At 33.9% G+C, this 22,856-nt stretch overlaps 1 protein-coding gene across 2 annotated transcripts in view; it reads left to right on the forward strand.

Annotated features, from left to right (window-relative positions):
• The window catches only part of LOC126889930 (sodium-dependent nutrient amino acid transporter 1-like), a 262,186-nt gene that overhangs the window by 172,782 nt on the left and 66,548 nt on the right, over positions 1-22,856 (forward strand). The gene's annotated exons all lie outside the window — the stretch shown is intronic.

Consider the following 22,856-nt stretch of genomic DNA (forward strand, 5'->3'; position numbering starts at 1 on the left):
CGTTGAAACATCGCTGGCGACGACGCAACGCAGTGCAACGCACTGATAGCACCTTGTCCCGATGCGTTGTTGTTTGCGAAGTCGCAATGTAACAACGCATTGTATGCCACACCTGCATTGCGATGACACTGCCATCGAAGAACACCCTTGTCTGTCGATCCGTTGAAACATCGCTGGCGACGACGCAACGCAGCGCAACGCACTGATAGCACCTTGTCCCGATGCGTTGTTGTTTGCGAAGTTGCAACGTAACAACGCATTGTATGCCACACCTGCCTTGCGATGACACTGCCATCGAAGAACACTCTTGTCCGTCGATCCGTTGAAACATCGCTCGCAACGACACGGCGCAACGCAGCGCACTGAGGGGACCTCGTACTGATACGTTATTGCGTTTCGACGTTACAACGTAACAACGTATTGCATGTAGTGTTGCCCAAATGCAAGACCAAGACGAGACTTAGACAGTCTTGGTCTTGGTCTTGCAACAGTACACCTGGTCTTGGTCTTGGTCTTGGTATTGCGCTCCAGGTCTTGGTCTTGGTCTTGCAGCAAGAGTCTTGCAAGTCTCGCAGTTCCCCATGAGCCTATTACATCTTAGAACAACGTAACAGAGTAGGTAAATTTTAAGCTTGAATTATTTATTCGTTAACAATATCGCTGTAATAATAAAATATTGTTGCTAGAAGGTAAATTGTCGTTGTACCTATAGGTACCGGATACCGTACCGGTACAAATGAGTGTACCAATCAAACTGTGTTTTTTTCTCAAAGTTCGCATCATCCTGTGGAATATTCTAGCCTTTATAAAATACTGAAATTAAAACCCTGCTACAGTCTGATATTTTCCTAACATTCTGTTTTTTTATTCATTCGCTTGGATAACAACAAAGTTAGGTATTTTAATAACGAGCTATGTCTTTCATCAATACAGGCTGTTTTGAAATAAGTATGGCAAATTTTAAGGGATAATGCTAAACAAACCGGTTACACGTAGGTATGCGCGCCATTAGTGAATATTAAAATCTTAATTGTATGTCAAAAATGCGTAATAACTACCTCTTAAACTACCAAATTTCATTCGCATATCACAACCGGTTTTAGAGCAATAAATAAATCGTCAGTTTGTAAGAACAATTTTAACATCCCCTATTTCGGAAACGAAGAATTTGCGAACATACGTTTAAAAGCAAAGTGTCATTGCTTTTTCGTGCAGAGTAATTACCCCTTAAAGTTTGCCATACTTATTTAAAAACACCCGGTATTGATAAAAACATGGCTAGCTAAAAAAGTACCTAACTTTTTATTCTCCAACATAAGCGAATGAATCAAAAAACAAAATGTTAAGAAAATATGAGGCTATAGTTGGGTTTTAATTTTAATATTTTATAAGCTAGAATATTCCATAGGGTGAAGCGAACTTTGAGAAAAAACACAGTTTTATTGGTACACCCGGTAAAACAATGACAGTTTACCTGCCTAGTAATAGTATTATTACAGCAATATTGTTAATGAATAAGGCTATAATATATTAAAAAATCACTTAAATCGGACAACAGGTTTAGAAAATTCAAGACATAAAAAATGACCCGTTTTTCAGGTGGTGCGTTAAATTTCTTGGAGTAGTGTATATTACCAAACACAAAGAGTAACAAAAGAACAGTCGATTGATAAAACAAATGACCGATTTAATTTAACTACAAAAAAACTGCCATAAATGTGCTTTTGTTTTGCATACTTTTTTTGCTTTTGTAAATATTTCTTTGTTCAATGCATCGGTAGACAGTATATTGTTATTAAATATTTCGTTATTTTGTTTACACGGGATGTATAGCCGGCATTAACTTCATTAATGTGTCTCGTTATTAATACTTTTAAGTATTAGCCGCATTCTTTCAGCAAATTTTGTCTAACTGAATGAGGTCATTTCATAATCAACAGAATAATACATAATAGTCTTATTATTCTATATACCGATAAGATGTAATAGGTATATTTTTTTATCAGCTACAGATTTTTAACGACATTATTGTCGGCATCGCAAGGTCGCAACGCAAGAATATTAATTTATGAATAAAGGCCGGCTATTCTCAGAAAGATTGTAGAACTATTTTATTTTTGCATTGTATCAATGATCTCTGAGTACTTGTCAAGTGTGTCCAGTGATTTTAATAGATATTTTGATTCGCTATGTATGTTTGTGGTATTGTTCGTAATGCGCATAAGTCAAAGTTTAAACATTTTTGTTAAAATTTTTTTTGCCTCTCTTAGAGTATCTAAGAATATACCCGAATTAATATACTCTCTAAAACGAACCTCAGTTCTAACTGCAAGACGCAAGAGTCTTGCAGGCTTACTCTTGTTATTGCTCAAATCTTGCACGGAAAGTCTCGGTCTTGGTCTTGCTCAAATTAGGCGGTCTTGGTCTTGGTCTTGGTCTTACAAAAACGCAAGAACAAGACCACGACTGCAAGACCAAGACCGATTTTGGGCAATACTAATTGCATGCCACACCTGCCTTGCGATGACACTGCCATCGAAGATCACCCTTGTCCGTCGATCCGTTGAAACATCGCTCTCAACGACGTGACACAGCGTAACGCACTAATGGAGTCTCGTCCCGATGCGTTGTTCCGTTGCGACGTCGCAACGCAACGCACTAATGGGGCCTCGATCTAATCTGTATATGCGAAAGGCCGCACGGGCGATAATTTACGGCGCCGTTAAAGCAGTAAACCCATTGGTTGACTAACTCCTCCACCAATTGTAGATGAAATAAGAGTTAGTCAACCAATGCCTCGTCAGGTTTACTGCTCTTACGGCGCCGTAAATTATCGCCCGTGTGACCTTAGCCTATATGTATTCTGTTAACTTAGAGTTCAAGTGTCCCGGTCTAAAGGCAAACTGTGCCTCTGATAGGAGTCCTAGTTGGTTTGTTTCCTCTTTTAGTCTTTAGTTTGTTTATAGACATAACGCACCCTCAGTAATATTGAGGCACAATTCAAAAAAGTAGATTTTTGGGAAATCGCTTTTAAAGATTCTGGTTTCCAAAATTACAGCTATTTTTTCAAATAACATGCTTATTATTTAAGTTATAAATGTGAAATTTGGCAGATTTGTTATTTGATAATTGCACTATAAATAGCGATGAGAAAAAAATTAATATAAATAAATTCCATTAATTACATGTAATTGAAAAAAATACTTTCAAGTTAGTCCCATATAGTACAAAAAACATAACTGAAATAAGGAACTGTTTAAGTTTGATCCCTTATATTATTAATGTCCTGTCACTGTTTATGCAAAATAACGATCTATTATGAATTAGATCCATTTATTTATTATATTTTGCATAATATAACGGCTCAACTAAAAACTATTCTATATAATACAAAATGTTAAAACACAAACTAAGCAGGATTTTCGTCATAGAAAGATATGTTACTGATTGCTCCCTTGTAGCAGTAAAAACCAGAGGTGGCCGGGGAGAGTGGGAGAAATATATTTACCGAACCATTACCGAACCATTCATGTTCTTTTTTCCCTCTGTCAATGCTAACCGTTAGAGAATTTCATTTTGTGTCCATATCATTCAAAATCACAATTAACACAAAGGGTACCCCCCGTTAAGATAGGCAAAATGCCCTCACTCCCAGAATTCAATATATTTATTTTTTTTACGTTCTATGCAATTAAAAAATGAGATAATGCGGATTTTTAGGTCGCCACCCCCTTACCCCTCCCTCCACAGCCAAAAAGGTAGATTTTAGATTTAATTTTTTTTAGTTGGGTTGTAATTGATTTAAAAATTTCAAAAAATTCACACATGTATCTGAGACTTTTACAAAACATGTCCATTTTTTATGAACCCCTAGGTCGAGTGTACATAACCTCAAAATTTTTTTTAACTTTTTTAAAGCTTATACCTTTTTGTTGGAGGGGGCTGCAGGTCCAATTTTTTTTGCATTTTGTGTATTTTATCAAAAGCTATCTCTCTGATTTTTTTCAGATTTTTCCGTTACCTGCGCCATCTTGAAAAATCCGGAAAACTGTTTTTTAGGGGGTTTTTGGGGATTTTCTCCATTTTATAGACTGCAACATAGATCAACTCAAGGTTTTGTTAATAGATTATGTAGAATTTGAAATAACTGAGTATTTTAGGACTATCAAAAATTGGACAAAACACCCCAAGCCCCCCAAAAACCATGTTTTTTAAGTTATATAAGGGTTTTTGTTGGCTTAATGATATTTTTTGAGGTCGATACAGCCTAAAAATTTTGAATTTTTTTCATTTTTTTACTTTACATGTTATTAAAAAATAAGACTCATCGCATTTTTAGCCCACCTCGCCCTCCCCGTGCCCCCACAAAAACGACAATTCTTCTATTTTTGTTATTTAGTTAAGTTGCAATTAATTTAAACATTTTATGAGGCTTCTAAAAAACATATCTATTTTTTATAGACCCGTAGGTCAAGTGTACACATAACCTCAAAATTCCTTTTTTATTTTTTTAAAACGTATTTTTGACTTCGATCGATACTTGTTTTATCGATATTTTTTAGAACGTCCAATGAATTGTACATCTCCCTCGCGGACGACCGCCTCAATACGTGCTTAGCGCTCATTTTTAAATATTAAAATTAATAGTTAGTAATAAAATAATGACAAAAATTTCTTCAGGCTCTTGTAGGGGGGGCTTTAAACTTTGATTTGGTCACTTTCTGACTTTCCTAATAATAATTTTTAGTCGAGTTATTAAGCCTTGAAAATGGCCGTTTTCGCGTTTTTCAAATTTTAAATCGCGTGTAACTCGACAACAGTCAATTTTAGAGCAAGATCACAAGAGACCTTTTTTGTTCAGGTTGATCCAGATAATCTAAAACAGATTTGTCCGAAGTGAAAAAATTGATTTTTTGAATTCGTTTAAAAAATTGTTTAAACAATTTTCCGACCGCGGTACAGGTGAATTTGTTTAAAGGACCTGTTTTTAACGATAGATATCTATGTCTTGTATGTATCTTGTAGATGCGAGTTGCGCAATCGGCAACACAACCATAGGCTGTTCTGTTGTTCGCATGTAGCTGCCATAGTATAATATTTATGGCATGGAAGATATTCTACAAAAATCATAATGCCAGCAGAATATCTTGCAAAACTGTTTGACAATACAGATGTTATACCTGTAATAGACGAAGACAGCGATGAAGACTTTAGAACTGTTAAGTGTAATACTAACGAATATAACTCTCCGAATACTCAATGAATATACCTATACGGAGCTATATATTCTTTGGTAATACTTTCCTCATTATTTTTATGGTGTTTTACGTGGCAGTAAACGTGAAGCAAAGTGTCATTATAGGCAGAGATACATATAGGTTATGTAGATGGTACAAGCAGATGTTTGAATAATTAGAATATGTATAATGTAAAGTAATATTAGGGTACCTACTAAATACAAACTAATGAACAAAGGACAAAATGTTTTGATTCACAAAACTACAAGAAGTATGATATATTAAAATGTACTTTTTGTAATTTATAATTTAATAATGATTAACTATTCTAAATGGGAAATAAGCCACAATTTAACTAAAAAATGATTTTATTAAGGTTTCGACGTCCACCACGTTGTAAAAATACAAAATATTAATAAATTAAACAAAAATGTAGCTTGGTAAAAAATCTTATCTTAAAAATATCTAATAATTTAATTTAATCTGACTTATTTATATAGATCGCCCCGAACCCTTTTTTCAGTGCGTCACAGATTATCGAATTCTCTCTAACGCATTACAGATGGAAAATAAAATCATTTTTTAGTTAAATTGTGGCTTATTTCCCATTTAGAATAGATAATTACAAAAATGCCACAAAGAAATAGCTTTAGAACAACATTTTCGATTTAATTGCAAGCCAACTTAAAAAAATAAAATCGAAAAGTTTACGTTTTTGGCTGTGGGGAGGGGTAATAGGGGAAGTGGACTAAAATTGCGGTGAGTCATAATTTTTTAATCACATAGAACGTAAAAAAATTAAAAAAATATTCAGGCTGTATCGACCTTAAAAAATATGATTAGACCCGCAAAACCCTTACAAAACTTTAACTAAATAAAAAAATAAAAGAAATGACGTTTTTGTGGGGGCAGGGGGAGGGGTTGGTGGGCTAAAAATGCGATGAGTCTTATTTTTTAATCACATAAAGTAAAAAAATGAAAAAAATTCAAAATTTTTAGGCTGTATCGATCTCAAAAAATATCATTAAGCCAACAAAAACCCTTATATAACTTAAAACAAACATTGTTTTTGGGGGGCTTGGGGTATTTTGCCCAATTTTTGATAGTCGTAAAATACTCAGTTATTTCAAATTCTACATAATCTATTAACAAAACCTTGAGTTGATCTATGTTGCAGTCTATAAAATGGAGAAAATCCCCAAAAACCCCCTAAAAAAACAGTTTTCCGGATTTTTCAAGATGGCGCAGGTAACGGAAAAATCTGAAAAAAATCAGAGAGATAGCTTTTGATAAAATTTACAAAATGCAAAAAAATTGGACCTGCAGCCCCCTCCAAGAAAAAGTTATAAGCTTTAAAAAAGTTAAAAAAAAATTTTGAGGTTATGTACACTCGACCTACGGGTTCATAAAAAATGGAAATGTTTTGTAAAAGTATCAGATATATGTGTGAATTTTTTGAAATTTTTAAATCAATTGCAACCCAACTAAAAAAAATTAAATCTAAAAATCTACCTTTTTGGCTGTGGGGGAGGGGTAAGGGGGGTGGCGATCTAAAAATCGGCATTATCTCATTTTTTAATTGCATAGAACGTAAAAAAAATAAATATATTGAATTCTGGGAGTGAGGGCATTTTGCCTATCTTAACCCTATCGTACCCTTTTGAGTTGAGCCCTTATATTACTGAGGGTGCGATAAGTAAAATCCAACAATTTCAAGAATAGTTAGGAATCGAAATATCATCAAGTTACGATACTTTTGTACTTGCTGTATATGTTTCAAATCGAAATTAACCATTCATTGTTATTTTAGAATCTCGATAAAATTTGTTCTCTACAAGTCAGAGAAACAAAACGCATATTTGCATGTTATCCTAGCAGCGATGTAAAGTTAATAGATTTAAATTTGAATCAAACCAGTTCGAAATCTCATTGTGGGTTACTGGTACTGGTGCTGGTACGTTACGGGCTGAATACCACCAGGAATGAAATTAGTTTGCATATTAGTCCAGTAAATGTGAAATACGACGATACCGTCTAATTTTCCGTGTTAGCACCGAATTGCATGAAAATTTGGATTTAGGTTCTGCTTACCCTCCACTTCAAAGTTTGACATCATCATCTCATTGTTTGATTTGCGTGTATAGATTAAATGCTATGTGGAAATGCTATCAATGAGAGTCCCTGTTTAGGATTTTGTCCTCTTCAGGGTTTGTAGTGAATGTATTGAGTTGAACAACGAAAAAGTGGCCGCAAAAGCAAACAGTCCGAAAAACACACTGGGGCATGTGTCGTATCCTGGTGTTCCTGGGTTATGCCGGACGGTGGTGTCCAGAAGGCCAAAGAGACAACAGAGAAGAAAGTTTGATGGAGTTGTTGTTGGTTCCATAGACATTTACGTGTACTGTCCGTGCTTTGCCCTCGACCACCCCTCTAGAAACCATTGTACGCCAACTGGTAGAACCAGCGGCCCTCGTCGGCGGTCAAGAGGTGATTTTGAGCGCAGCGTGGACAGTGAGCGTTCGAGTGGTGAAAATAGTTGCGGCTATTTTCTTGGGACGAACAGGTATAATTGTGCAATGAAGTTGGGAAACCGCAAAAAACCAACTTCTCCCTGTTCGGGGTAGGGAAGAGGATGTGTTATAGGTGGGTGCGGTAGGCTAACGGGGTAGCCTCGAGGATGTTTTCGTATTCTACTGGGAGTTCGTCAATGCATGTTTGCATTAGAGCAGACGGTGGATGAATCTTTTTGCGTTTGGGCTTTGCGCGGTAGAATACGTGGCCGGAAGATGAACAGGAACATTTGAGAGACTCTTGTGTGTCGGAGGGGGGATCGTTGATTACTTTGGTTGTGAAGTTCCTGTTCAGAGAGTTTATTCTCTCGATAATTGTGGGTATGTTTGAGAGGTTATGGATTTCGTTTGAGGGATATCTCCAGTGCTCGTATTTGCATCTACGCAAGATTCTCCGTTCCACTCGCAACAACCTCTCTTTCTTTGCTCTAGTGCATAGAGAGTAGAGGCATGATTTGTACTCAATGACGGGTCGAATATAGGTCTTGTAAGTGTGTAAGAGAGTCTTCTTGTGTGTCTTGCCAATACGTCCTGAGAGTGGGTTGAGAAGTCTGGCTCTGTTCCTTACCCTATCTAAAGTTGTCTTTAGGTCTGCGTCCCAGTTAAGAGTCCTGGTAAACAGTACTCCCAAGTAGGTCGCAGTCGGGCTGAGAACAAGCCTTTCTCCCATCAATCTCAGTGGGTATTGGTCGTCATCATTTCTAATGATTTTTTCTGACACAGAAGGGGCGCGAAACACAATTGTTGTTGTTTTGTTCGCGTTCAGCGTGACTCTCCACTTACAACACCAATCTCCGACCGTGTCCAACAGAGCCTGGGCTCTTCTGTGGATGAGTAGTGGGTTGTATCGAGAAGTTGTCGTGAGTAGAGCCGTGTCGTCTGCATAGAGAAACATACGAGTGCCTGGGATATTTTGGTTTGTCAAAGTTTGACTTGTGCCGATGGTTTTTATTTGGATTGTGAAAATCACCCCTTCTCGGGGGTGAAAAAACATACGTTTCAAATTAGTCCGGAAATGGATAAACTGACCAATTCTAAGCAACTTTCGTTTTGTACATACAGTTATTTATGTAATTTTTCTATATCTATATTTATATTTTATATCTATATTTTTCGAGTTATTTGCAAGTGAAAATGTTTTTGTGAAACATATGAGAAAAAAATTTTTTACAAAAAAAGAAAAAACACCTTTTCAGGCGGTTTTTCTCTAAAAACCCAAAATTTGTAAGTATTCATGAAGTTTACAGACCCAATAGAAGCAAAGTTGTAGCTCATCAAAAATACGTTCTTATTCCTCAAACTCGAAATCGAATATTTCAACGTGAATTAACCAAAAAATTAAGCACTTTTTGGAACAAACTCATTTTTTCCTCTTTTTCTTCTTCTTGATTTGCCTATCAGTAACGAATTAAACCTTTTTTAAAGTGTTTAAAAAAGCTTTATTGTTATTTTTCATAAAACTTTCTAGCATCAAAAATAAGTGAGTTTTGCTCAAAACAAAGTTGGCCCCTTTTTTGGCAAAAAAAATAATGAAAATCTCCTCCTATTCAGCACCCCAAATGAAATTAATCATTACCGCTTTACAATTTGCTTTACTTACCTATGTACTTTACTTATCTGTAAGTTTCACCGGTTCAAATTGCTTATTTTTTAAAGGGTTGTAGTTGAAAGAACTTGAATGAGTCACTAATCACAAGTGTGTGTAAACTTTAAACAGCCTTATTTTCAACAATTTTGTCTTGCATAAAAACAAAATAAAACCAAAATACATTACCAGAGAACGGCAGTTCTCGCCAGTGGCACACAACACCCCTAAATGCGACACTATATATACACGAAATTTTCGATTTTCTAAATCTGACTGAATTGAAAATTGGGCCAAATCCCATCTCAAAGTTTAGGAAAAGACTCGCCCATCCATATGTCAACTTTCCATTTTGGTCCAAGGGTGTGGATTTTACGGCCCTCCCCATTTAGGGTCTGTTTTTCGTTCTCATCCCCAAAACTCCCAAAAGTTTCAAAAATTTAAGTCCGACCTTTGCGGCTTTTGATAGCACTAATCATTACCTTTCCAACGCATGTCTAATTTTGAAAATCGGTTACACCATTCAAAAGTTACCGAGCTCAGAAGTATGACTCAATTTTTATTTAAAAAGGGGAAAATGTTTATTGATATGTATGTTATGTATGTATGTACGTATGTATATATGTGTGTGGAAAACTTACACCGATCTGAATTTTTCTTTCTGTGTTTCAAGAGGGGGTCAGGGCCGATTCAGAACCGGTGTAGTTTGTGACTTTTGACTACCCATAAGGCATATATAATATTCCAGCTGCAAAAGAGCTGATATGAATATTACGTGGCCCGAAAATGTATTTTATTTTGATGGAAAATAAAATTCTAGTTTTATTTTGAAAGCGTTTTCCATAATATTTGCTAAATTTGAAATAAAGCGAGCCACAAAAGAGCCTCAAAATGCAAACTGTATCAAAGTTACTCTTTTGTGGCGCGTTTTATTTCAAATTTGGCAAATATTATGGAAGAATCTTAAAAATCAAAATGAAAATACATTTTCGCGCCACGTAATATTCATATCAGCTCTTTTGCTGCTGGAATATTGTATGCGCCACTCATTTTACGGCGTTTAGCGGTTTTTTATTCTTGTATTTATAAAGGCAAAACTTACATTTTTTTTTAATTTGAGAATTTATGTATGACTAATACTTTATAAGTAACAGCAAAAATTTGTAAAAACAAAATGTTTTCCAAAATTATTATTATTTTTTTTTTATATAAAACCATTTTTTTCAAAAATAAGCACTTTAAACTGGTCAAACTTACAGGTCATTATGAACAATACATAAAGTAAATGGTAAAGCGGTAATGAATAATTTCATTTGGGGTGCTAAATAGGGGGAGATTTTCACGATTTTTGGCAAAAAAAGGGGCCAACTTTATTTTGAGCATAACTCGCTTAGTTTTAATGCTATAAACTTTGATACAAAATAAAAAATAAAGACTTTTTAAATACTTTAAAATGAGTTTTAGAGATTTGCTAGAAAAGTTTTTTATTTTTTGGTTATTTCACGTTGAGAAATTCATCTACAACTTTGCTTTTACTGAGTCTATAGATTTCATGAGTCTTCATGAGACTTATGAATACACCATATTTTTCGTTTTTTAGACACTAATAACTTGTGTATATTTACTTAAAAAATAATCATTTTCACTCGCAAATAATTCGAAAAGTTAGTTAAAAAAATATATAGAACAAAAGTTGCTTAGAAGTAGGCAATTTATCTATTTCCGGACTTATTTTAAACGTATATTTTTCACATCCAACAAGGGGTGAATTTCACTCCACAAGTAAAGGCGACCAACGGCACAAGTCCGAATTTGAAGTAGAGAGTAAGTAATCCAAATTTTCAAGCAAATCCGTTGTGACGCTGAAAATTATACTCCAAAACTCCTGTCATTTACTGGGCTATGAAATTAGTTTGCATGTGTGCAATTATGCGAAATGCTTTAAATACTACTTTTATTGCATTTGATTTGAATTTATTGACTAGTAGCACATTCCTATAAAATGTTGCAGATTTGTCCGGGTATGTCATTTAAATAGCCTACTCAAATGCATTTGGTACAAATTATGTTGAAATGGTGTCTAGAAAAACAACATTTTAAAGGATTTTATGAATTCTTTATTGAAATGGAAAGTGGTTTTCCTTACAATAACTCGTCAGATATAGTAACATTAATACATATGTACAGTTGAGTCCACGAATATTTACCCGTGCGTCATTAATACCTGGCGAGATAAAACACATATTTGATAACTAAAATTTTAACCCGTAATAGGATCAATAGCTACTTACAATACTGTCACTTGCTGTTGCGTTTAGTGAATTTCAATTTCCGACTTATCATCGACTTATTTCGTATGCTTTAAATGATGACGCACTGGTAAAGACTCGTGGACTCAACTGTATGTTTCGTCAAGTTCCAAAAGAATATTACGAGTATGCAATATAAAGAATACACACAGAACAGTGAACTCTATTTAAAATGCAGAAAATGCGGAAACGTAGTACCTACACCTTTACGCGTCATTACACACACGCACCCGCGGAAATTTGCTGCAGTTACAAAAAGTCTCAAAACACATCACATCATTATTTATCCCGTCACATAAAAGGAAAAAAAATACAACAGTATCAATTCTAATTCGTAATACTAAAAGACTTTAGTATAAAGCGGCAAATCGCTAACGGGCGTGTACTTGCGTAACAAACATGGCGCGTGACGTGTTAAACGATAGTATATTAGGGCGGTCCGGTAAGTACTTAGGCTTTAAAAGAAAAACGAATTTTTTGGAAAAGTGATGATTTATTTCTAAACATAGTCTACTTTTAGCTAAACCTTCTTTAACCCGTCTGAAAAATACGATTTCTCGAGATCTGTAAAGTAGGCTTCCGTGGCGGAAATGAACTCCTCATTCGACTAAAATTTCTGTCCAGCGAGTGACTTTTTCTAGTGTGGAAACAAAAAGAAGTCGTACAGGGTCAAATCTGCAGAATACGGTGGATCTGACAGCACTTCGGAACCCAATTCAACCAATTTGGCCATGGCAACGGCGGATGTGTCAATCGATGTGTTGTCATAGTGGAAGAATATTTTTTTCTTCCCCAACTGTATTGTTGTTTTGTCTGCAATTTGGCATAGAATCGGCCAAATAATGCGACATAGTAAAGCAGTGTGACCGTTTTGCCTTTTTCCAGGAAGTTGATATAGATCACACTTTATGAAACCAGACAATGGTGGCCATTACCTTTCCGGCTGATAGGACAGTCTTCGCCCTCTTCGAAGCACGCTCGTGGCACTGTACTGTATCGACTGTTCTTTGGTCTCTGGTGTGTACCAGTGGAACCATGTTTCATCGACGGTTATGAAACAACGTAAAAACTCCATTGGATTGTGCTTAAACAGCCTCACACACTGCTCTGAAGTGGTCTCATGGTTGCGCTTAACGCGCGTTTTGATGACGCGCTATTACAACTACATACATTTACTTTAGACCGTTCACATGCCAATGCGCGTGTTAATGACTTAAAACCAGAGACATGTTAACCGTAGGCAAGGCATACTGAGCAAAAAATCGTAACGCGCGGGCAGTCGATCGGTGGTCTATCTATCTCTTTTTACTAAGCGATACCGCTCATATGACGGACAAAGATGGCTAGGCCACTCAAAAGGAGTATTGACCAATGTCGTCCTTGATATTGGCGTTACACTCCGATGCATTGAGTGGCATATGACTAGCCTGGTCTATCCTTAACATGTCTCTGCTTAAAACGCGCGTTAGCATGTGAACGGTCTCAAGTAAAATGTATGTAGTTGTAATTATTGCGCGTTATCAAAACGCGCCTTAGACGCTTGTCATGAGAACGGGGTCTTATTGTCCGGAGTGAGCAACCGTGGCACCCATCGCCAAAAAAAATGACTTTTAATGACTTAAAACGCGCATTAGTATGTAAACGGTCTCAAGTAACATGTATGCAGTTGTAATCGCGCGTTAAGCGTCTCTCATGTGAACGGGCTCTAATAGAAAAGTGTGAGCAATTGAAACGAAAAAAATACCAAAATTTTTAAGTAGTTATTTTTTGCGTTGTATTCTAATAAATTTTAGTACTTATCTCACCGAATACTTTTAAGTACCTATATCTTTTTTTAAGTATCTCGCTATTTTAACCTGAAAAACAAATAGCAATAATAGTAAAGTGAAATTCCCATATAAGACAATTAAAGGACACGGTCCAAATCCGGAAGTTAAATTATATTATGGTTGACCTTGAAAATATATGCTCTCGTTTGCAGTTAATGATGAGTTTCTTAATTGTTAAAAACCATTTATTTTTTATTGCTTGAAGATGAATTAAACATAATATATATTTATATTTTGGTATTATATAATATATTATAAAAAGTAATATATTTTTATATAGTTTTTGTTGAGTTTCTTATTATACTCCATCGATATTACAGTCTCAAATATTGCAGTAGTTTTAATAAACAAATATTGTACACCTACATAACACAGGTTTACAAAAAAAATAAATGTTGGACTTTTTGACAAAACCATCTGACTAGGGGGTTTTTAGGGTCGCTGATCACGAATCCGGGGTCCGCTGACCTCTATCACGTCAGTTAAAGGTCATTTCAAGGTCAAATCAAGATAAATCGTCAATCGCTCTAAAAAAAGTATATTAGGGGTTTTTGGGGTCGCTGATCACGAATCCGGGGTCCGCTGACCTCTCTCACGTCTAGCTCAAGGTAATTTCAAGGTCAAATCAAAATAAATTTATACAATCGCTCTGAAAAAGTATATTAGGGGATTTTTGGGGTCGCTGATCACAAAACTGGGGTCCGTTGAGCTCTACCACGTCAGGTAAAGGTCATTTCAAGGTCAAATCAGGAGAAGTCCACAAAACTGATTTTGTAGACTTGTTAAAATATATTAAAAAATATATTAAAACTTGTTCTGTATTTGAACCAGAACCAAACCTGTTATTGTTGTCTATTAATAATAGTTATTAAGGTACCAAGGGTATTATAAGGATAATAACCCTTGAGGTCAATGGTGTATTTATCGAGAGCCTTCTGCCCGAGGGATATACGTTGACCGAAAGCGTTATTATTATAATACCCGTGGTGCCTTCAACCTTTAATGTCCAACTAAATTATTCTTTATATGCGAAAAATTTGAATGAATTTTGAATTAATTAGTTTTCAAATAAGTACATTTACCAGTAACAGTAGTAACGTAATTGTGGTAACCATAGTTTTACTTAGGTTGATATTTGTCAACTTGGCAGTATCTAGTCGTTATTTAAATTAATAACGCCCTAGGGCGTTATATAGCGTACTTAACAGACTTCGAAATAATGTCATTATTTGTCAAATAATATACCAGTCGGACATTAAATAAATTATATTGACTATTAATATACTGAATTTCAACTTAAATACATATTTATATATTGTCTTAATTACCATACAAAAGTAGCAACACCTTACATAATCAGGGACTATAAATACAGAACAAATCGCTAAAATACAGTTAATATTAAATTAATAGACAAGATAAGAAATGTTTCTTTAAGTAGCGTGTGGTGTCATTTCTTATATAATTACCAAAGAAAATGTGGTTCTTGATATGAGCTTGTCTTGTAAACAAGGTTGTAAATAATACATTAAATAATAATATATTGTCTATTTGACCTAATATACATATCGCATATTTCACATAACTCAAAAATATTTCCTACAGCAGAAATGATCCTGTTCTTTTAAATCATACTCAAATCATGATTATTTTTCATTGTGATTATTCTTCTGTTGAATCGACTTTCCCTTATAATGTATGTCTAGTTCTTCATGTTTCCAGCCGTAACAAGAGTTTTTAATCCTTTATACATATTTAGCGATTATATTTATTCTTTATACAGATATACTTCTGGAAAGCATGTTCAGAGAGAATATTACTAATATAAATGAATTAATGAATGAGTGTAGCCGTAATAAAACTTTACTATTATAGTAGTAGTAGTAGATATACGCACGAAGCACGAAGTGAAGATGATAATGCACAAAGCAAAGATGAATTTTGGGGAGAATTAACGTTAACAACAGAAACCGTAAGAAGAGAAATATACATGCTGAGGATTTCAACATATACAGGGTGTTTCATTGGGAAACGGAAATACTTTAATGGTGAATAGTGGCCACCGAGCCGGTTCTAGATATACTACGTTTTTTGCCCTATCGACTTTTATAACCGAGTTACAGGGTGTTTTATCGATTTTGCCCATTTCTTTCGTAAGCCATAACTTGAGAACTACCTTGTATATTTTTTTTATATTTGGTACACTTATGTCTCATTCAAAACCCAAACGACCGACATACTAACCATAAGAAAAATCCAGGTCCGGATTAACAAAAAATTATAAAGTATTTGTGAACTTAAATCAACACCCTGTATATTCAAATTTTGAAAATCTGTTTGCATATTTGAAAAGAGCACAAAAAAGTAAGTTTATTGGTTTGCTTCAATTTTTCGACCAGACAATTTTATGACTTTAATTTTGAAATTATATCGAATTTTTTAAGAACTAGTGACATTAAAAAGCAGATATTACTAACTTTTAACTTACAATACTTATTTACCACATCGGAACGACCCAATTACTAATGACAAGAAAAATCCAGGTCCGGATTAACAAAAAAATATAAAGTAATTGTGACCTTGAACCAACACCCTGTATATTGAAATATTGAAAATTTGTCTGCGCATTTTAAAAGAGCATAAAAAACTGTAATTAAAGATTTATTTTAATTTTTGGCGCCTTCGATTTAATTTACATCAATTTTGAAATTATATTGAAATTTTAAAGAATTCTGATATTATAAACCAGGTGTTATTAACTTTTAATAAATCAATGTTAATGAATCAATACTTATTTTAAAAATACTTAATACTTATTTACTACGCTGGCTTCATGGATTCTCTGGATTTGTAGCTGTATGCACATCATTAAAAATTAGAATTGCGAAAATTGGGATATTTTAATGATTTAGTAAATTTAAAAAAAAATCAGCTATATCTAAAAAAAAATCGTTTAAACAATTCAACAATTTAAAATAAATTAAAAATATCTGAACTAGTTGCTCAAAATGTCCGCCATTTTGTTCGATGCATTTCCTTGCTAGTTTTAAAAGATTTCGAGTCGATTTTCTAATTACATTGGGATTGTTCATAATTTTTCTGGCAGCTTCTTGTTATCTTGACAGAATTAATCAATATGATTTCAAAATTGCCGTAATTAAATTATCTGCCCAAAAATTTGACATGTACCTTTTAACGCAGTTCTTTATGCTCTTTTAAAATACGCAAACAAATTTTCAAAATTTCAATATACAGGGTGTTGTTTCAAGGGCACAATTACTTTATATATTTTTGGTTAATCCGGACCTGGATTTTTCTTGTGATTACTAATTGAGTCGTTCCAATGTGGTAAATAAGTATAGATTATTTTTAAAATGAGTATTTATTCATTATCTTTAATAATTTATAACTAAAAGTTAATAATATCTGCTTTTTAATGTCAGTTCTTAAAAAATTCAATATAATTTCCAAATTAAAGTCATAAAATTGTCTGGCCGAAAAATTGAAGCGAACCATTAAACTTACTTTTTTGTGCTCTTTTCAAATATACAAACAGATTTTCAAAATTTGAATATACAGGGTGTTGTTTTGAGGTCACAATTACTTTATAATTTTTTGTTAATCCGGACCTGTATTTTTCTTATGGTTAGTATGTCGATCGTTTGGGTTTTGAATGAGACATATGTTTACCAAATATCAAAAAAATATACAAGGTGGTTCTAAAGTTATGGCTTAGAAAAGAAATGGGCAAAATTGATATAACACATTGTAACTCGGTTATAAAAGTCGGTAGGGCAAAAAATGTAGTATATCTAGAACCGGCTTGGTGACGTCTATTCACCATTAAAGTATTTCCGTTTCCCAATGAAACACCCTGTATAGAGAAATGACCAGAAATATCAATGGAAGGAGATTGCAAGAATGTTTGCACTTGAAACAATATGAAAATAACTAATATAGCAATGATAGAAGAAAAGCAATGTATACATAAGTACACACAGGGGCCCGAAAGAGGCAACAACCATTACACGGTAGTAACTAAGATAAGAGAAGAAATATAAAAGAAGAAAACGTAAGTACAGAAAAGGAAAAATCAAATAAAAAGAGATGAAAAAAACGCATAAGCAACGAAACAAAAATGGCAAAGATATTTGAGCGAAAAATAAAGGAAAAGCTTAAAACAATAAAAAAACCCAAAAGGCAACAGTGATATAAACAACCTATGGAACATCTATTACAGAGAACATTAATAACAAAATAGAGAATTAAAGATTAGTTAAAAGTTGGAAACAGACTTTGAACAACTATTAACGGATATAAGCCAAAATGATATTAATGAAGAACAAAATAATATATTGGAAGATAACACAGAAAACTCAATAAACGAGGAAGAACTAGAAGAAGCAATGAAAACGTTGAAATATGGAAAAGCTCCTGGAGTGGAGAGAATAACAGAAATTATAATAAAAGTATAGGAAAAAACGGAAAACAAAAAATATTACTAAAAATAATGAATTAAAAATATGGGAAGATGAAGCTATTGCAAAAGATTGGAAAGTGTCACTAATAGTACCCATATACAAAACAGGAGATTGGAGAGAATGTAATAACTACCTAGGATTGATGTTGCTATGTACATGTATGAAACTCTTAGAAAAAAAACAAACAAATTTTTTTATGCACACATTCGTACTAAGGTAAGTTACGTTATACCCTGTACATTATGTACTACCATTTCATATCGTAGGACTACATTTTTGTGGTAATTATATAAAGCAGCGGGGGAAAGAGCGAGGCCTGAATATTGACGGTAGAAGATTAACAAATTTGAAATTCGCAGACGACATGTTTAAGGAGATATGTACAATGTTACATGAACTTCAGTTAGTGTGTGCCAATGTAGGTCTTAAAATAAACATATCCAAAACAAAATTCATGACAAACCTAGTACCTATCGGAAATATCAATATTGGAGACAACGAAGTAGAGCTAGTGAAAAAATACATATACCTTGGACACGAAATAAAGATCACAAGAGACAACCAAACATGCGAACTACGAAGAAGAATAAACCTAGCATGGGCAGCCTATGGAAAACTCAAAGACATCTTTAAAAGCGATATACCAATTTCCTTTAAAACGTAAAACATTTGACCAATGTATGTTGCCTGTGATGACTTATGGAGCCGAAGCTTTGACATTGACAGCTACCACTTCTATAGCTCATAGGAAAATGGAAAGGTCAATGCTGAGTATATCGCTTCGTGACCCAGTTAGAAATGAAGACTTAAGACGAAGAACAGGAGTTACCGATGTAATTTCCCGAATTGCCACCCTGAAATGGAACTGGGCCGGACATGTCGCCCGAATCAGTGATGGGAGATGGACGAAGAGATTACTTGAGTGGAGGCCCAGATTAGACAAAAGAAGTAGAGGAAGACCACCTACTCGTTGGACTGACGATCTCAAGAAAATGTCTAGAAATTGGATGCAAAGTGCTCAAAATAGAGCACAATGGACAAAAATGAGGGAGGCCTGTGTCCAGCAGTGGACGCACAAAACTGGTGGAGGAGGAGGAGGAGGAGGAGGAGGATGATGATGATGATGATGATGATGATGATGATGATATAATGCACTGCACCATACTACGTTACTTACACTTACAAAGTATAATATTGTTCTGAAGCTATTTTTTGTGGGATTTTTTTGCAATTAACTATTTTTAATGGGAAATAAGCCACAATTTTACTAAAAAAATGATTTTATTAACATTTCGACGTCTAAATCGGATGCCATTGTCAAAATACAAAAAATATTAATATTATACAAAAATATTGTTGCTTAGTAAAAAATTCTTCTAATAATGTATTTAATCTGACCCATTTATATCGACAATTCAGATATATATTATACATTTTAAGTCGAAGACTTTAAAATGATATTGCCAATATTTATAAGTTGCGTTCCTGGGACGACTTTACTGAAAGATAGTTCATTCGATTACATGAAATCAACCCCAACTCAAGAATATCCGTCTAAAAAAATCATAGCATGTGACTGTCTTTAAAAAGACAACCACATGCAACGGTGACAGTAAAATTCTCGCGTTAGAGATTCCATAGTAAATCACGAGGGAAAACCAGGAAAAAACCTCGTGATACTATCTCGACATCGTAAGTATTAGGTCTTACTTTAATTTACTCTCCAAGCTAATACCAAATTCTGACCTTAATATGTACATATGTTATTTTAAATTATAAATAATATTAATAAGTAATACATAGATATATAAATAATACTAAAATATAAAAATGTACTAACTCGATATGTTATTGACTTACTAATCGTGGTATTTTCTTTCTAATTAAGAAATATTAATATTAAGCATAATATCTTGTCTTCTATATTTTATATTTTATTTTATTGATAGGTATGTGATATTTCAATACTATATGTCTATAGGTCACTGTTATATAACGTATTTCTACTTTTATATGTTAATTACGAAAAACGTAAGATATGCATTTTATTTCTAGTTCATTACCAGTAACTTGTTTTTATTTATGAAAAAAAAAACAGTTTCATCCTTATGGTCACCTTAGGCTCTTGAATATTTATGACTTATAATAAATAAAATAAAAATCAACATTGTTTGTCAATACAAAAATAATTTATTTGTCCATGGCTTAGTTTGTTTTATTTCTTTTCGCAACTAGACATAGCAGTGATAGATGTCAACTATCTTTCCCTCGGGCTGACGGGCTGGGTGTTATCCTACGACTCTTATCACAAAACGCAAATAAACGTGTATGACTATTGTTGCTAATACCATTCTGTCTTATTTGACAAAATAATTTTTTAATACAATTTTGATTTGGATTTTAAATTAGTAAATATATCTATGAGACCTTATGACTTCAAGTTTGTCAAAGAAGTAATATTTATTAAGCGCAACAGGCCTTGTAGGCCTAGGGCTAAAATGTTTACATTTCTGATTACATAAATAATATAATAAATAACTTAATATAACTTACATAACTTATAAAACTTATACATTTTATTTAATTACACTTCAGTCTTTTTATACACTCCTTCACCACCTCTCTCCATCTCCTCCTGTCCAATGCTAGCTCTTTCCATCTCTTAAAGTTACTTTTCTTCAAGTCTTCATACACACTGTCGTTCCATCTTTTCCTTGGCCTGCCTTTCCTCCTCTTTTGTATTGGTCTTCGTGAGAGTACCATTTTTGGCATTCGTTTACTTCCCATTCTCTCGATGTGCCCCAAGTATCGTATTCTCTGTGCTTTGATCGTCGTCGTGATCGTTGGCTCTTGATATAGTTCTTCCAATTCTTTTTGGTTCTTCTTCTCCACTGACCTTCTATTTTCACACTTCCATATATTGCTCTTTTCATTTTTCTCTCCCATCTTTCTAAAAGGTCTGTTTCTGACTTTTTGAGCACCCATGTTTCGCATGCGTATGTTACTGTAGGTCTGATAACAGTCTTATGAATTCTTATTTTTGTTTTTCTTGATACGTATTTGGATTTCAATAATGTGCGTAATGCTCCATATTTTTTATTTCCTTTAGCTATTCTTGCCTTTATCTCCCCTTCTTCATGACCATTTTCATCTATTTTGGCTCCCAGGTAAATAATTTCTTCGGCTCTTTTGAACGAGTATGTTTTTTCTCCATCTATTTGTACTATGATGTTATTCTCTTTTTCTTTTTGGATCTCTCCCATTTTCATATACTTTGTCTTTTCTTCATTTATTTTAAGTCCGAATTTTTTGGCTTCTGTTATTATGTTTTTCATTAACTTTTGTAGTTAATAGCGTCAGATCATCTGCAAATGCTATGCATTGGTGGCCGTTTTTAAATATCGTTTCTTCCATGTTTATTCTGCTTTTCCTGATTATTCCTTCCAATGTTAGATTGAATGCCGTTGTTGATAGTGGGTCTCCTTGTCGTAATCCTTCCTTGGTTTCAAACTCTTTGGATGTATACCTACCCTTTCCATGCTATTTCGTTTGTTGTGTTTTCCATCATCATCTTTATCATCCTGACAATTTTACTTAGTATCCCCAATTCTTTCATCAGTTCGTACATATGCTGTCTACTTACTGTGTCGTAAGCCTGCTTAAAGTCTATGAACAAAGCATATAGTACTGTTTTATGTTCGTAACAGGTAGTCTGTATTTCTTTTAAGGTGGTATGACACAATGTTAAAATTTGTATAATTTTTAGGTACAGTTACCGTCACTATTTCAAAACCAATTTTCAACTTGTGGGTATGTACGTGAACTGTAAACTTTCTAGTTTAATAGTATCTAGTTAAAATTTCCAAAGAAAGCAGTAATTTTTTTATAACTGTACTTAAAGGAACACATGTCATAACTTACTTGGTATCCTGCCCTAAAAATTGGATTTATGTAATAATTTTTGAACTTCGCTACAAAATAACTACCATAAATGATTAACTATGCAATAAGCTTTATTTTAAGCAAACGTTCATTATTCATACTGCCATAATTTTTAAATTAACTGTACCTAAAGATGAAAATTATACTTAAAAGCTGCAATCTAGGGATTTTGTTGATACAACCGTAACAAGTTGGCATTGTTCTAGTGATAAATTAGTTCGGCTATCACTTAATAGGTGAGAAACTGAGTTCACGTGTCATTTAGTAGATGGCAGCAGTGATGTATTAAATGGCGACAGATGCGCGTTTGCCGGATGTTAAAAAAATCTGCAAAACATTGAAAACAAGTTTTGTAACCATGGAAATACGAATCACGTGGTTTTGTTTAGAAGAGTGACCCCTCCCCCTGCCAGTAAACATTTTGGACTTTGTTTGAGTTTCAATCATGATTGTAACCCAAGGTTAATAGATTAGGGCGTAGGTTGTCTCATAACTGTAGACCAATCAAAGGCTGGCTTTTTAAAGGCGGGAATACGTCATCCGTACGACAATTCTAAAATTGTCATAAGAGTCAATGCTAATAAAAGGTTCAAAAACTTAGGTTTTGCAATATATTTTGAGATTTTCTTGGGTATAGGTATATTTAAGTGGTTCTTATATTGGTAATTATATCAATTTTTCCCTTAAAAATCAATAGTCTGCTAACAAAAAACTAGAATTCATTTAACACTTATTATGTGTGTTTTAAATGGAGAAAACAATTTAATTAGCACAAAAATCCAAAAAAATAGAAGAAAAAGTTTAAAATCAAAAATACTAATATGTAGGTACTTACTTATTATGTTTTTCGTGGAATGTGCAGCACTTTTATCATTTTTGGTGGTATGCAACAACAAAAGAACG

The sequence above is a fragment of the Diabrotica virgifera genome, chromosome 8, assembly GCF_917563875.1.
Source record: "Diabrotica virgifera virgifera chromosome 8, PGI_DIABVI_V3a".
Classification (NCBI taxonomy): domain Eukaryota; kingdom Metazoa; phylum Arthropoda; class Insecta; order Coleoptera; family Chrysomelidae; genus Diabrotica; species Diabrotica virgifera.